We start from the raw sequence: 17,108 nt of genomic DNA, 5'->3' as shown, positions 1-17,108 counted from the left end.
ACAACAACATGCCCCATTGAATTAATTGTGACTTACTTCTGAAAAGATTGCACTGTTAGAGATACAATGAATTGATTGGGGCAACAAAGTGATGCTAAAGTGTAAAAAAAAAGCTTCAATTTGGGTGGGGTGGGTGGGTTGCGATGGAAGGTGGTAGGAACTATAAGCATGTAGGAAAATTGTTTCCCTGCTGATAGCTGGAATTCATAATATATTAAGAACTTTGATACACTTTACTGAAAGCGATATTTGTTTTTGCCATCACCCTCTACACTGAATTATTCATCTATGCACTGACTGAAGATGCAAAAGATGTATACTTTGCATGTAAGCACAGACATAGGATCCAAAAAGCTTTTGCAGTGCATCATTTTTTTTTCTATCTAACTTGGAAGTGTGAGGAAAGAAATCAGTGGTTCAGTCTTCATCTCAGCCATGATCTCATTGGAGGCATTTGGTCAAATAACTCTCAGCTACAAAGCTCTACCATTACAATGGAAAGACAAATAATGCCTTGTCTTACAAGACAAGTATTAGTTTAATTTCTGAGAGGGTCTTTAAATAGCCTAATGCACAATGTAAGTCTTGTGGTTCATCATTTTTTAAAAATGGTTACTGTATATATTTATGTATAAGTCTAGAAATTTAGGTCAAAAATTGGTCCAAAAAACCTGAGTCGACTTATCCATGGGTCAATGTAAATGTACTGTATCTGTACTCTTATTTAAAAGAAGGAACCATCCCCTGGTGAAAAGCAAGAGCATAATCTGTTCTGAAAGCACTGACCATCACCCTCTACTCTCTCATCCATCCAGCCTTAAGAGAAAGCACGAAGTTATATCTGTTGGAATTTTGTAAGTTCTTTGACATTGTTTTGCTTTGCTTTATCCTTTAGATTCTTTGCTATCTGGCCCTATGTTTTACCCTCAATTTATCCACAGGTCTTAGCAAAATCCATAATTTTGGTTCCAAAACTTGCTCTTGACTTATACATGAGGTCAACTTATAGTCAAGTATATACAGTAACTGGTTCTTTACATATAGATTAGAAGTGGGCCACTTCCATGGGGCTGGAGTCACTTTTCAGGTTGGGCAAGTCCTTCCGAAACAATGGGTATGGCATAAGAGGAAGAGGAAGAATTTAGCAGAACTTTCGAATGAAAAAATATATATACATTAAATATGTATTTTTAATTTTTTAATTTATTTTTGTTACACATACTCCTCATTACTGATAACTAAAAATCCACTACTCATTATTTTTTTAAAAAGCCTAGAAATATTACTGAACCAATACATTTGTTCCTTCTTGTTGCTGTTGCATTCTTTCAAGTTATTTCTGACTGATGGTGACCCTAAAGCAAACCTATCACGGAGTTTTCTTGGCAACATTTGTCCCAAGGGGTTTTGCCTTTGCTGTCCCCAGAGGCTGAGAGTGTGTGACTTGTTAAACACCAAGCTGTGATTTTCCATGGCCAAATGAGGATTTGAACCCTGGTCTCCAGAGTGAGTCCTCATACCTTATTACTTTAAATTAATATTTATATATTAAGAAAATCTCACTTGCTTTTAACTTGATATGAATATAATATTGGCTATTGAATATAATATTCATTATCCTCTTGACAACATCAACATTGTTCTTGTGGAGATGGGTGAGAAAAGGGAAAGGCAGTATGATTTTTAATGTAATAAAAATGTATGACATTTAACAAGGAACATTCAAACAAAACAGGCAAAAGAGCAAAGTAGTTCCCCCCTTGTGGTCAGATAGAATAACATGACACCAGATTCTCAAAAGGAAAGGGGGAAAGAAATTATTTCTGTTCTACCTGGCACCAAAAGAGGGAGCCATAGGACAAACCATAACTTCCAAAAACTTAAGACAAAACAATGGAAGAAGGGAGGGAGGAGTGCAAGGAATACAGGAGCACTTTTTAAGACTAACTTGGTATTGGCATTGGTGTTATTATTACATTTTTAAGATATGCATATTAACGATATGCAATTAGCACTGGAAGAGACAAAAGGTGAAAATACAGTTTTAAGGAGCAAGTTTTTGCATCATCATATGTCCTCTAGGAGAATTCAAACACTTGTCATGCTTGGGACCTTTCAGTAATCCAGCAAAGGTATTACTCAGCCTTCGATTTCACTTCTGGGCTGCTTTCAGGGTTAGATGTACATACATACATTATGGTAGTAAAGACTGCAGAACATGGAAAACATTAGTTAGTTCTTTGTTTTCTAGGAAGAAGAGCAGCTGCCATACAAGCTGAAACTGGTAAAAGACACTCCTGGGAGGCATTCACACATGATCGTTTTACTGTAGCAGAACAGTGCTATTTTGTGAACAGATGGAAATGAAGTGATAAATAAGATTCTACTCAACCAAGGAAATAACACACTGTCTTCTTTTTAAATCCCACAAACCATACCTGTGGGTCAGTCCAATGCAGTATGAGCAATCCTATGTTTTTCTTTCCTTTTTGAAGTCAGGAGAGAACTGCACATGTACATGTGCTTCTACACCCACTTTCAATGGCTTCACTATGAGACCTTGGCAAGCACGCTCACTTTTTGTCATCTTGGTGAAGAACAGGATATTTGCACATATTGCTTACAATCCTACTGTTTTGATGTAAGAATGTGTTTTGCTGGATATCCTCTGACTCCAACCATAGTAATTCTTTCTTTCTTTCTTTCTTTCTTTCTCTGATTTGTTTTGTTTTTTGCATGTTATTTTTATTGCTTCATATTTACAATATAGAATAAAAATAAATGAAACTATTACTTCAATTTGTAGACATTATACTGTCTCTCTTGCAATTTACATTGTATTTATACATGTAGTAGCATATTTAGTTATTACTCAAGGTTGGAAAGTACCTGAGAAACTATTCTTTAGAAATACAGCTCTCATCTTTATTTGAAAGCAAGGGACAGGGGATTTGGCAGTCAGAAACACAGAGTGTGATGGCTACATGCAGCCTACTAGCCATAGGTTACCAACACGTCTTAAAGAAATTGCTTTTCAGGGAACAGAATTTTTTTGCAGGAGCACAACTGCTTGAATCCCACAACCAGTACGGCCAGTTACTGGGAGGCTGTACAGACCGGCGTTATACGCTGGCCTCAGGACTGAGTGGCGGCACGGATGACGCAGCGCCAAAAGGAGCACCGGAAAGTGCCAGTGCCATGGCAACAGTGACTTTTCCCCATATACAGTCGGCCCTTAGTATACAGGGGGGATCTGTTCCGGATCCTCCCCCCGCGTATACCAAAATCTGCGTATGCTCAAGTCCCACTGTCCCGAATGGCGATGCGCGTGCACGCGCACCGCCACTGGAGACAAAAGCCCCTCCCCTCCCCTCCTCCCCTCCTCTTTCTTTCCCTCCCTCCCTCCCTCCCTCCCTACTTACCTTGTGGTCGCCGGTGTCATGGAACCTCCTCTCCGCCGCCGCCAACACCTCCACATAGGGGCCAGGTAGCAGACTGGAGGCCAAGAGGCCTCCAACACCCCCTCCCGGCCCTTCTGCGGCAGCGAGGAGGCCAAGGAGGCCTCTGGCGCTTCTCCTCCGCCTCCTCTCCACCGCCGCCACCTCCGTGCAAGGCCCGGGTGGCAGGCTGGAGGCTTCTTGGCCTCCAATAGTCCCACCTGGCCCCTGTGCAGAGGCAGCGGAGGCGTAGAAGAGGCCTCCGGCACTGGTCCTCCACGTCCTCTCTGCCGCTGCCACCTCTGCAGAAAGGCCGGGTGCTGCTCCTGGAGGCTTAGAGGAAAGCCACCCGGCCTTTCTGCGAAGGTGGCGGCAGCGGAGAGGAGGCCAAGGCGGCGGAGGACCAGCACCAGAGGCCTCCTTGCTGCTGCAGCCTGCACACCTCCACCCCCCGCCACCATGGTATCCTTCTGGAGCGCCTAGTGGAGCTGGGAATCGGAGGCACTGCGCTCCAGTGGTTCCGATCCTATCTCTCTGGGAGGTTCCAGATGGTGCAGCTGGGGGATATTGGAGGCCGAGGGGCCTCTGGTCCACCCCCCAGCCCTTCCGCAGTGGCGGCAGCCAAGGCGGCAAGGAGGCCTCTGGCACTGCTCCTCGGCCTCCTCTCCGCTGCCACCTCCATGGAAAGCCCGGGTGGCAGCCCAGAGGCCTCTTGGCCTCCAGCCCTCCACCCGGCCCCGTTACGGAGATGCCGGCAAAGAGGAGGCGGAGGAGCAACGCCAGAGGCCTCCTTGGTCTCTTCTCTGCCGGCACCGCCAGCACCTCTGTGCAGGGGCCAGGTGGAGGGCTGTAGGCCTCTTGGCCTCTAATAGCCCTACCTGGCCCCTGCGCGGAGGTGCCGCCAACAGCGGTGGAGATGAGGCCGAGGAGGCCTCTGGCGCTGCTCCTCTGCCTCCTGTCCGCTACCACCGCCACTGCCAGGGAGGAAGGCTGGGTGCTGTTCCTGGAGGCCTCTTTGCCTTGAGGAGCAGCACCCGGCCTTTCCCCTGACCGTGGCGGCAAGGAGGCTGAGGCAGCGCAGCAGCAGCACCTGAAGCCTCCTTGCTGCCACAGCCGCCGCAGAAGGGCCGGGTGGCGGTGTTGGAGGCCTCTTGGCCTCCAGCCTGCTACCTGGCCCCTGTGTGGAGGTGCTGGCGGCACTGACGGAGAGGAGGTTCCGTGGCGCCAGCGACGAAAAGGTAAGGAGGGAGGGAGGGAGGGAAAGAAAGAGTTGGGGAGGAGGAGAGGGAAGGGATGTTTGTCCCTAACAGAGGCGCACGTGCACACACGCCACCATTGGGGACAACGTCCGGGTTTTTCATGCGCGTATGCTCAAATCCGCGCATGGCAAATCGCGTACAATGAGGGCCGACTGTAGTTGGCCTATAGTTGCTGCGGCCCCAATCCAGTGCTAAAAAGGGATGGCAGAAGGCAGCTCCAAAGAGGCGGTCTGTTTAGCTCCTATGTTGGCAACCCCAAACTAATATTTCCTGTTTTAGTTCTCAGTCTCTGCTCTATCAAGATATTTGATTTTACCACTATACTTTCATGAGGATATTGCAACATAGCACAGCTTTTTGTATATATACACACACACACACACACACACACACAATTCCTGCAGATGTTATTTGATATATTCCTAATCCTAGCTTTACAGGTTGTGAGAGTTCCTCCCCCCCCCCCAAGTCTTTTGCTGGCTCTCTTTGCTCCTGCCTCATTCCATAAAATATTGCTCCCTCCCTCCATTTCCATCAAGTTTGTAACTCAAGCCACTGTACCCTTGTTCAGGTGGAATTCCCTGTCACTTAATTCCCTCAGTTTCTGGGACCTCTTCCTAGCCAAGCTTTTACCATGTCTCACAAATCTAATTTTTGTCCCTACATCATATATATGTTCCATACATCATTTCTCCTAGAATCCTAGAGTACCGTGAGCTTGGAAGACCAGTAGCAACTCCATAGTTTCAGAACCAGTGTCAAATAATAGAAAACCAAATTATTCTCCTACACAAGCGATCTATACCAGAATTTTTTTGCTGCTAAACACTGCACCATAATTGATTTCAAGGTGGAGGGACAAAAAGAAGAAGAAGGTCTTGTTGTAGATGCTGCGTGGGATGAAATAGGCTCCTCCTGGATCTGTGTCAATGCATGTACCCAGTTATATCCTGGCCATAGATATACAGCATATGCTCATCAACATAAATGTGGAAAATAAAATTACCATGAAGTCTTTAACACTGACACCAAGAATGTAATTGATTCTTGGTGTATTATGCTCAGATACACATAAGAAGAAAACTAGGAATAGGAAGGGCAGCCACGAAAGAACTAGATACGATCATAAATTGCAAACATAAACAACTGAGTACTGAAGTTAAAATCACTCCAGCCACTGCATTTCCCATCACTATGTACGGATGCAAAATCTGAACAGTGAAGAAAGCCAACAGAAAGAAAATCAACTCATCACATCATTTGAGATGTGGTGCAGGAGAAGAGTGCTGAGGATACTGTGGACAGCCAAGGAGACAAGCTTGCTCCTTTAACAGATCAAGCTTGAATACTCTCCGGAAGCCAAGATGGTGAAACTGAGGCTGTCGTACTTTGGTCACATCATGAGAAGGCATGCATGACTCACTAGAAAAGACAATAATGCTAGGAAAGGTAGAGGGCAGGGAAAAAAGAGGAAGATGGATAGACTCAATCAAGGAAGTCACAGGCCTGAATTTATAGGACCCAAGCAGAAGAGTGGAGAACAGGGGGGTCTTGGAAATGTGTCATCCACAGGGTCACTATGAGCAGTTAACACACACACATACAAAATATCAGAACAGAACAAAGGAAACAGAGCAGAACCCTTCATTCTCCAAGAAATATTTTGAAGGAATTGTTCAGCCTTTTGGCTGTTAAACAGGCTCAACAGAAAACTCATTTTGTGATTAAAAAAAAGAAAAGAAAAGAAATGCAGACTGAGTGTTCAATCATTAGGCTTTTTGCTCCACAGCAATAACACAGAAGATGCCAGAATTACTCTAGAGAAAAATGCACATCCTGGGAGGTAAACCACATCATCCATTAAGGTCTATTTATACATCACTGCATCTTTATCAGATATTACATTTAACTTATGCAGGTTTGGGCAAGACATTATTAAAAGGAAGAGTACAGAAATTTGACTGTGGAGAGATGCCTAGAATTTTGGTGCATATCTGACGCATGCTTTTGAGGAACCTCTAGGAAGAATGAATGCAGCTGCATCAACACTTTTATTTGACAGTTTCATTCGTTCTTTTGAACTGTTTCACCCTCTGATTTCTCTCAAACGCATTTATTACAACTTCAGCCTTTTTGCAACAGGAACTGCAAAGCAGTTTGATAATCACATTTGTAAAATGCTTAACTGCATTTTTTTAAAAGTTACTCACCAAACAGTTTTTTAGCTTCTCCAGAAACAAAATTAACTGTTTCACATTAAGTTTATTTCATTGTGGTAAGAGAAAACTATGTCTGTAAAAACAATCTATGAAATCACTCAGGGTCAAACTATACAATGTGTGAATTGAATACTTTTGTGGACATAAATGCAGTTTTTCCCCTGAAACAGCCCTGATCAAAAAGATGAAACCAAGGAGATTATCGCATATCTATTTTCACCCAATCTGGGCATGAGCTGGGCATGGGCTTGAACAGCTGAAAACAGATCTTATCACACACCTTTTTGCCCAACTTAGCTGCACTGTGTGCCTGATCTAGACTACTGGCATACTTTTCAAACCTATACTACGTAGTACGCCAGGAGTCTGGATCAGATATGCAAGGCAGCTGACCTGGGCAAAAATGCATGTGATAAGAACCTGTTTTCACCCATTCAAGCTCGTTCCTACCCCACGCCCAAATCGGGCGAAAATAGACATGCAATAATCTCCCAAGTCAAAGCCATGACATTTGGCAAAAGAGATGGGGGAGTCAACTTTTCCCCCAACCCACTTCTCACTAGTCCTGATGTGGATAGGCATGGACTATACAATTAATGTATAGTCAACATTTTATAAATTTTACTAATCATTTCTTTCAAGTTTTCTTCTTCCTCCATTTCTCGCCCTTTCTGAATTAATTGTTCAAATTGTGTACACTTTTTTCTTTCTACATTCCTTTTCTACAATTTTTAATCCATTGTTCTAACTGCATACAACGGAAGCATGACATTTTTATCCCCATAAGTTTTTCCTTTATAGTCTCTTTCTCTACCCTTAAATCCACCCAATTTTCTATTTTATATATTTTCCTCTTCTTTAACTCCTTGTCTAACATTCCCCTCAGGTTCTTTGGAAATTTCCTTTCCATTATTATTATTGTTATTATTGAATTGTTAGAATACAGTTGATCTATTAATCCCTTTACTTTATTCCCCACTCCAAATCTTTTCATAACTATTTTTAATGTTGGCAATTATGAAAAAGGAAAGGGAGAAAGAGGGGCAAGATCTGATAAAGGAAATAGACAAAGAAAGAGAGGTTATGACAAATACATTTCAACAACAAATGGAACTTGAAAGGAAAAGTTCAGATAAAAATTAATGAATATACAAAAAACATACAAAAAATTCTAGAGGCTATTCAGATACTAAATCTTTATTCTTTAGACAAGGGTGGTGGCTCAGGTTGGTTAAGACACTGACTCTGTTGACTGCAAGATCAGTAGGTTGGCAGTTCAAGACCCAGATGCCGCACGATGGGGTGGGCTCCCATTACTAGTCCCAGCTTCTGCCAACCTAGCAGTTCGAAAGCATGCAAAGGCAAATAGATAAATAGGTAACACTTTTGTGGGAAGGTAAACAACATTCTGTGCAGTCATGCTAGCCACATGACCCATAAAGTCGTCTCTGACAACGCTGGCTCTTTAGCTTTGTAATGGAGATGAATACCTCCTATGGTTGGACACAACTTGACAACCATGTCAATGGGGAATACCTTTACCTTTTATTCTTTAGACAACAATTGATGTTTCAAATACATTTCAGTTAATACAAATAAATCTATAAAAATCATTTTACAGATTTGTGAAATGTTTATATTTATACTTCTTAGAGCCTAATTTTTGTTTTTCAATATAAACATGGAATGGCTTTCAGTGTTGGTTTTATACTAGGCCTTTATTTTTATTACTCCATACCAAGGCTGTATAATGCATCCCTCCAGATGTTTTTGAACCATAACTCCCAGCATTCTTCATCTTTGATTATGCTGTCTAGGATTGCTAAATTGTGTTGTTGTTGTTGTTGTACCCTGCCATTTTCAAGATGAAAATTTTGGTGATCTGGAAACGTTTGGAACTTCAGGTGTCACACTTTGCCTAAACGTGCTCTACATGTTTTACTGAAAACACAGCACATTACTGTTTTTGTTATGCTGCATTAAAATTAATGTTCCAGGTTTAATATTATGATTTTAATGTTATGTTGTTCTGAGTAACTTACATGCATTAAAAAGTGATATCTCATTGGCACTCCACATTTAGGCAAAGGCAAACCTTTTCAGAACAAAATCTTGCCAAGAAAATCTGTGATAGGTTGTCTTACGATCACAAGTCAGAAACTGCTTGAAGGCACACAACAACAAAAACGACAACAACGAACTGGTGCACAGCTATATTGGGAGATGGTTTCTGCTATTCACAAAAAAAAGTCCCAGTTTTAGCTGTGATCTCTCAAGATGAAAACCTCCAACACATCTGGTTTTATAATATACTCATTGCTTGCTTAGTTGTAAATCTTTGTCTCCTCAGAAGCATATAAAAATTAGTTTGAAAGGCCATCTCCTTAAGCTCTATTTCCTAATTATATAAAGATATGGCAGAACCAGTTAATAGGAGACAGACACTAGGACTTCCCAGGAGTATGCTAGGGGAAGAAGCATTGAGCATGCAAAATATGCTTGCATAGGTATACAATTTCAAGATCTGCATGAAGGTTTTCAATGTTTTATTCACTCCAGCAAGGAATTTTGGGCTACACTGATTAGAGACACATACACAATGTCAGCAGGGTGGTAATGTGAAAGCAGGCTAGCCTATTCTAGATCAGGAGTCTTTCCAAGTCCCTCAGAGGACTACTATGATCAAAAACTAGGCAAACATCCAGTACAATTCCTATATGGTGACATCCAATATGCAGGATATGGAATGCAGTACATTAGAGTGTGCTGTCTCTCACAAGCAAACGAAATCCATAACCATAAGACTAATGGTTATTGAACTTTCTGAGTTCAGCAGTTTCAGTTCAGTGCACTGTGGCTAAATATCTTGTAAGCTCACCATGGGTAGTAATTAACTGAGATACTACCAGTATTGTCCAAGAAACCTCTTGAAATAGTATTTAGTGGAACATGAACCAAACTGGTACATAACTGAATACAGTTTACACTGCAATTGTAGCAGAATGAATTTTCATATGTAAGAAATGTATAATAAGACAATTAAATTTAATGACTGTAAAACTATGGATCATTTCTTACCTATGAAAACTATCTGTACACCGCTTTGATCGTTGGAAAAGCAGTTAATAAATGAAATTATTATTATTGTTGTTATTATTATTATTATTATTATTATTATTATTATTATTATTATCTTGAAGAGAAACCTGGGTGAGATTATCTTCTGAAAACCAGTCCTATGGTTTTTAAAAACTTTGAGAGAACCACTAACACCAGTATTTTATGCTACTTTCTTCCTCCCAGTACAGGGACTCAAGGAGGCAAACAGTATTTAATAATACTGTTATTGATCATAGTCCAACGTTCAAACCACTACACCACACTGGCTCTCTATTACACAACAGTTCTTTTTAAGTATGTTTATAGATACACTTATTACAGAAATTTCCTGTTACTATACTTTTCAAAGAAGTAGTTTGTTAGACTCTTGCAGCTTAAGAAAGCAGAAGGGAGGCCAGAAAAAGGAATGTAGCAGCACCTTTAAGACTAACTGGTTTTTACTTTTGCATGAGCTTTCAGGATATAAACTCACTTCTTTGGGTGCAGTACAGAGTGATAATAACTCTTTACTGCCTTGAAAGAAATGGGTTTACATCCAGGAAAGCTCATGCAAAAATAAAAGCCAGTTAGTCTTAACAATGCAGCTACATTCCATTTTTTTTTCTCTCCTCCCTCCCTTCCTTTTTTCCCCTCTCTATTACTGCACAAATCACAAATACACTGCTTTGAAGGATAGGCTAATATAGCCGTGCATTCAGGATAGCTATAGGGAGGCAAAATGAGGACACTGTTCCAGTAAAAAGTCTCCCCCACGAACAAATTTTCCTTTGGTTCCCAAATATAGAGCATTCCAGAAAGTGAGACTGTAAAAATCATTCACACCTAGAACTCTTCTGTTTGATGTATTTTGTATTCCCTTAGTAAATTTGCCTGCCCATTTTTTCTTTAGATGCCTAAGCTATATTTCTAAATGTTCAACTGATGTTTTAAATTATTGCATTTGAAATTTGGGCACTGAAAAAAAAATTCAGAACCCTTATTTGGGCAGGGTAATGCCCTCATTTCGCCCCCCAGCCCTGGCTGTAGTCTCACACTCTCACAGCCTAACAATCAGTTAAGTAAAAGAATAATGAAAGAAAAACAATTTGAGGCAGTATTCTCACACATTTGAATGCAACTGAGAGTGGAAACCTTGGAAACCCTGGACAAAGAGGAAGAGGTAACAGAACAAAGGGCAGCAGAAGCTACAAAAGAAGAAGCTTTTATTCCAGTTCATACATTTAAGGAATGTTTGTTTGTTTGTTAGTAGTATTTCTGTGTCATTCTACATTGTTCATGATGGCCTCATAGCACATTCAATAGCGACTTCTAAGGTACAAGACAATGCCGCATTTACATTCAGTTTGTGCATATTCCATAGGCAACTGCCTGGTCACATGGAAACAGGACACTGGGCTAGACAGAGCCAGGGTCTACTGAAGTAGGGTTCTTCTTATGTTAAATTCTTATGCGGCTCATACCACAAAAGCATTAATAACTATGTGGATGCAATCAGCCTTCACAAATGGGCTGGCATAAAAGGGGTCAGACAGGCCAGAATCTTTGGGATCAACAACTGACAGTCATCTACATGGTTTGGATCCAAGTTACGTACAGGATTGCTGCCTCCTTTATAATCCACCCCATACACTCAGGTCTTCTGGGGGCCATTTACTTCAACTGGCCATGACTAGACTGATAACTGGGAATCAGAGGATCTTTTAGTCAGTGGCCCCTAGACTGTGGAATGACCTGCTGGGAGAGATTCAGCAGCTAAGCATGAGGTCTGAATTTAAAATGGTATTAAAGGCCTGTCTCTTCCAGCAGGTCTATCCACTCAACTTTAAAACATGAATTGTAAATTGGTTTAATTTTAATTTTATGTTTGGATTATTTTAATATGCCCTATGTTTCTGTATTATAACCAATGTGTTTAAACTGTGTTATGTTTTTTAATCTATGTTGAACCATGCTTTGAGCCTTGAGAAAAGGCGAGTAAATCATCATCATCATCATCATCATCATCATACAGTTTAGGGATGGGAAAATTAGACCAAATGGTGCTATGGACATCTCCACCAGGGCTCCCACATTGGATAAATGACAGATCTCCTAAAACTTTAATCTTCAGCAGATGGTGCCGCAGCATAAGGTACTGTGAAGACCCATCAAGATGGACAAAGGTACCCCTCAACTTCCAGCCAAAAACAGATTTTATCAAAGCATCCTCCCAAAGGCCCCATTCTGTCCCCTGGTGCCAAGCCATCCCCATTCAGTGCTGACGGGCGCCATTTTCCTCGGTCGTAAAACTTCCAACCAGAACATTTAGCGCTCCTCAGCACTGAACGGGGACAGCTTGGCAAGAGGGGATGGAACAGGGCCTTTTGGAGGACGCGTTGAAGTGCGATAAAATCAGTTTTTGGCTGTTTGCGCGCACACACGAGAGTCCCCTTCCAGTTTGCGTAACAGGCAAAAAAAAGTGTGCGATAAAGTTCTATAACCAAGTAGAAAGTAACAAATACATGAAACCTCTTATCAAAAGCAACATTGTTAAACCTTCTTGAAAATAAAGTTTTGTTTTGTTAAGAAGTACACACCTGGACTTGAGTTAATATTACGCTACTCACAGTACGAAACACTGGTGGCAGAGGTGGGATAAGAAAAATCCTAAGACTGCCATCTTAAGAATTCAGTCGGCCCTCCTTATACGCGGATTTGCCATGCGCGGATTTGAGCATACCCGCATGGCAAATCCAGGGAAATTGTCGCCAATGGCAGCGTGCATGCACGCGCACCACCATTGGGGACAAAAGACACTCTCCTCCCCTCCTCTTTCCCTCCCTCGCTCCCTCCCTCCTACCTGTCTACCTATCTACCTACCCTCCCTCCCTTCCTCCCCCGTCCCTCCCTGCTTACTTGCTCCGTCACCGTGCTGCCACCTCCGCCGCCGCCGCCACAGTTCAAGGGCCGGGTGCTGCTCATGGAGGCCAAGAGGCCTCCAGGCTGCACCCGGCTCTTTCGTGGCGGCGGTGGCGAGGAGGATGAAGCTTGCCCCCGTCCTCCTTGCCGCTGTCGCCACCATACAACGGCCGGCTGCAGCCTGCAGGCCTCTGGGCATCCAAGCTGCCCCCGGCTCTTGAACCGCGGCGGCAGCGAGGAGGACTAAGCTAGGCCCCGTCCTCCCCGCCGCCACGGAAGAAGGGCTGGGGGCAGCCTGGGGGCCTCTGGGCCTCCAAGCTGCCCCCGGCCCTTGAACCGTGGTGGCGGCGAGGAGGACGAAGCTAGGCCCTGTCCTCCCCACTGCCATGGAATAAGGGCTGGGGGCAGCCTGGAGGCCTCTGGGCCTCCAAGCTGCCCCCGGCCATTGAACCGCGGCAGCAGCAAGGAGGACGAAGCTAGGCCCTGTCTTCCCCACTGCTGTGGAATAAGGGCCGGGGGCGGCGAGGAGGATGAAGCTAGGCCCTGTCCTCCCCGCTGCCGTGGAAGAAGGACCGGTGGCAGCCTGGAGGCCTCTGGGCCTTCAAGCTGCCCCCGGCCCTTGAACCGCGGCGGCGGCAAGGAGGACAAAGCTAGGCCTCATCCTCCTCGCCACCGCCGTGGAAAAAGGGCCAGCTGCAGCCTGGAGGCCTCTGGGCCTCCAAACTGCAGCCGGCCCTTCTTCTGCAGTGGCGGCGAGGAAGACGAGCCTTGGCCCCGTCCTCCTCGCCGCTGCTGCAGAAGAAGGGCCAGGGGCAGCCTGGATGCCTCTGGGCCTCCAAGCTGCCCCTGGCCCTTAAACCGCAGGGGCAGTGAGGATGCAGGAGGCAGCGGGGCGTCAATGGATCAGGTAAGCGGGAAGGGGGAGGGGGATGGAGGGAGGGAGGGTAGGTAGGTAGGTAGGAGGGAGGGAGGGAAAGAGGAGGGGAGGAGAGGGACTTTTGTCCCCAATGGCGGTGCACGTGCACACGCGCCGCCATTGGGGACAAATGAGACTTGAGCATACATGGATTTTGGCATACGCAGGGGGTCCAGAACGGATCCCCCGCATATACCAACGGCCCACTGTACTAAGGTGAAGGTTTGGCAGGTGCCCTTCACATATAGTGGACCCGGGGTTTGGTTCCTAGATCTCCCGTGAATAACAAAATCCGTGTATGCTCAAGTCCCATTAAATAGAATGGCATAGCAAAATGGTGTCCCTTATATAAAATGGCAAAATAAAGGTTTGATACTTGAATTTTATTTTTTTTTAATATTTGACCACGCTAGATAGTGACTAGTCCCTGAGGTAAACGTACTAAGGTATTTGTAAGAGACTAGTAGGAAGAGGAAAAGCACACATTGTGATTCCTGAGGTAAAAGTCTGTGGTAAAGTAAGGAATCACTAGTCTGACTTCAAGATCCAAGTGGACACTTTATACTCAGTTGAGGCACAGACAAATAAGAGTATTTCCTGAGGTAAAAGTTTGACGTAATTGTAAGGAAATACTATCAACATGGCTCCTAAGCAAGTCAAACCTCCAACAGTGCCAAAAATGGTGGAAGAGGAGGAGGTTAGATAAGAGATGGTGGCTAGTCTGGACACTTCCATGTCTGTACCTCAAGGAAGTGTGGAGATTTGGAAAATCAAATTGGAAATGGACAGACTTAAAAAAGAAGAGAAAGAAATTGAAAGGACCAGAATAGAAAAAGAAATGGCTAGGATAGATAAGGAAAAAGAAAAAGAGATTGAAATGGAAAGGATAAGATTAAGATTAAGGCACACTGAACTTGCAAAAGAAGGTTCAATAATGTTGCTTTTGATAAAATGTTTCATGTATTTGTTACTTTCTACTTGGTTATAGTTACCAGTGGTTTTATAACTCTCTCTCTCTAAATTACCAGTTCTTTATAGTTAAGAATCTTTACATTTCCCCAGCCAGCATCTGATTGACTTATGGCCTCTGGCTAGCGATTGGCTGATTCGCTGCTCTTTTCGCTACAATGCCAACAAGAACAGAGCTGTACACATCTTCACACACACACACCTCCCACTCTCCACTTGGGAGACAAGAGTTGTTTTAGGATGGGATGGCTGTGGTTTGGGTTTGGAAGGTATGGGGGCAGCAGGTTCTTTAATCCCATTTGATGGAGCTTTACAGTACCTTATCTTCCTCTATGATCTATTAAAGATTAAGGTTACAGGAGCCCTTTTTCATATCCTTGCTTGGGAACATGTGTACCTGGACTGAAATGTGTTAAAAGTAAAAGTGATTTACCTTTTACTTACAAAAGTTACCTTTGAATAACAAAAGATCTACCTTTTACTAACAAAAGTGGGGCAATACTAAAGTGATGTGCTAACTGACATTGTAAGATAGAAAAGAGTAGAGTCTCAGCCACAGATTCACAAACAACAAAAGACTATCACAAAAACATGTACAAAGAATAAGAAGGGTTATAATTCCAAAGCAAATGAAGATAATATTTACAGTCAATGTGGATAACAAATGAATAGGAACTAGTTATAGAGCTAAACAGGAATCCACAACTTACAGCTAATTTTAAAAAGTATGCATATTGCCAAAAATAACATTACAAATATAGTAGGAAAATCAAAATACCTGAAGTTATCTCTGAAAATAATGTTACAGAGAAATTGGGCACAAAGGAGAGGAAGATGGAGGAAGAACCATAGCAGTCACTACCAGGTTCATTAACCAAGGTTTTTTAGAAAGGAAGTTGTTTTATAGGTTGTAATGATACCAAAACTCACAGTCATCTGGTTTGTAAATCAAATATATTATATCCACACTTCCCAAATATATAATGAACCCACACATTGAGAACTTTAATATCAGGGGTAGGCAACCTGCGGCCTGCGGGCCGGATGCGGCCCGGCGAGGCCTTGGGACCGGCCCCAGCCCGATCCTGCCGCCGATTGCCGCTGGGGCCTTTGGCGTCTCACACAAGGGGCATGGTGGGGCAATTGTCTATAGAAGCCTCAGAAACATGCATTTATCTTAACATTTTTTTAAAAATCAAGAAATTTTTTCGCGTGTCCTCCATTTTTTATTTAAAAAGTGCCCTCCATTTGAAAATTTTGTCCTACATCTGTCATGGTTTATTTATTTATTTAATTTTTAAAAATTTATTTAATTATTTATTTTTTGGCTTCGGCCCCCCAGTTGTCTGAGGGACAGCAACCCGGCCCCCGGCTCAAAAGGGTTGCCTACCCCTGTTTAATATTTTTGCAATTCTGCCAAAATATATGACAAATTAATTTTTATACACCCACACATGTCTGTGCAGTTGATGCAACTAAGCAGTCAAACCCTGCCTTCTTTGTGCAAGTTAATGATCTTGCATAGCATAGCCTTTTACTTCTGAATGACAGTGTTCCATTTGCAATATACACACAAATTTAACCCTTTAGATGATTAGTGGAAGCACAAATGCCTCCGGAGTATCCTGCATTCCCAAGATACTTTGAACTCCCTAAAAGTTTTGTCTCAGATCCTGACACTGGATTCATACTTTGGAAATAAAATGACAAATTGTAATAGGGTCAGTTTGTTCATCACTCAATATGGGTCCATTTGCAGGGTAAAAAACAAGGTGAGTTTGAGTACAGCCACAACGACTGCAGGGAAGAGATCTACCATCCATTTTTAAAATGGCAATCGAAACTAACATTGTACAGAGACACACTACTAGAAATAGCTTGAAGAAAAGCAAGCTATCAAATACCATGCAGAGTTAATTTTGTCCATATTGTCAGGAAGAAGAAGTATCTTCAAGGTCAAAGAGTAATGTCTCTACTTCTATCTATCTTTGGGGCTTTATTAAATTATGAGACAGAAGCACTGACTCTTTACAAAGACCACCCCACACAAAATAATGGCACTAAAGGGAGAGAAGCATTGCCTGAAGCCAGAGCCAATAACTTGCTAGCACACAGTGATCCTCAGGTCCCAAGAAGCTCCGCAGTTTGTCTCTTAGCACACACTCTGCCAAGTATTTGTATGATGTAGCAACACAAATCAATTAAGGCAAAAGGGCATTCTGACATATTCACTATTTCTATGAAATTTAAGGCAAATTGGTTTTTTTAAATGTAAGCAATTATATAAGGA

General features: G+C 42.8%; 1 protein-coding gene across 2 annotated transcripts in view; it reads right to left on the bottom strand.

Moving 5' to 3' along the window:
• Window positions 1–17,108, bottom strand: part of VAV3 (vav guanine nucleotide exchange factor 3) — a 208,634-nt gene that overhangs the window by 134,330 nt on the left and 57,196 nt on the right. The window lies entirely within an intron of this gene.

The sequence above is a fragment of the Sceloporus occidentalis genome, unplaced genomic scaffold (genome assembly GCF_023333645.1).
Source record: "Sceloporus occidentalis isolate IW3139 unplaced genomic scaffold, rSceOcc1.0.p SCAF_3, whole genome shotgun sequence".
Taxonomy (NCBI): Eukaryota; Metazoa; Chordata; class Lepidosauria; order Squamata; family Phrynosomatidae; genus Sceloporus; species Sceloporus occidentalis.
Note: the sequence above shows the minus strand (reverse complement) of the source record. Positions and strands in the feature narration are given on the sequence as shown.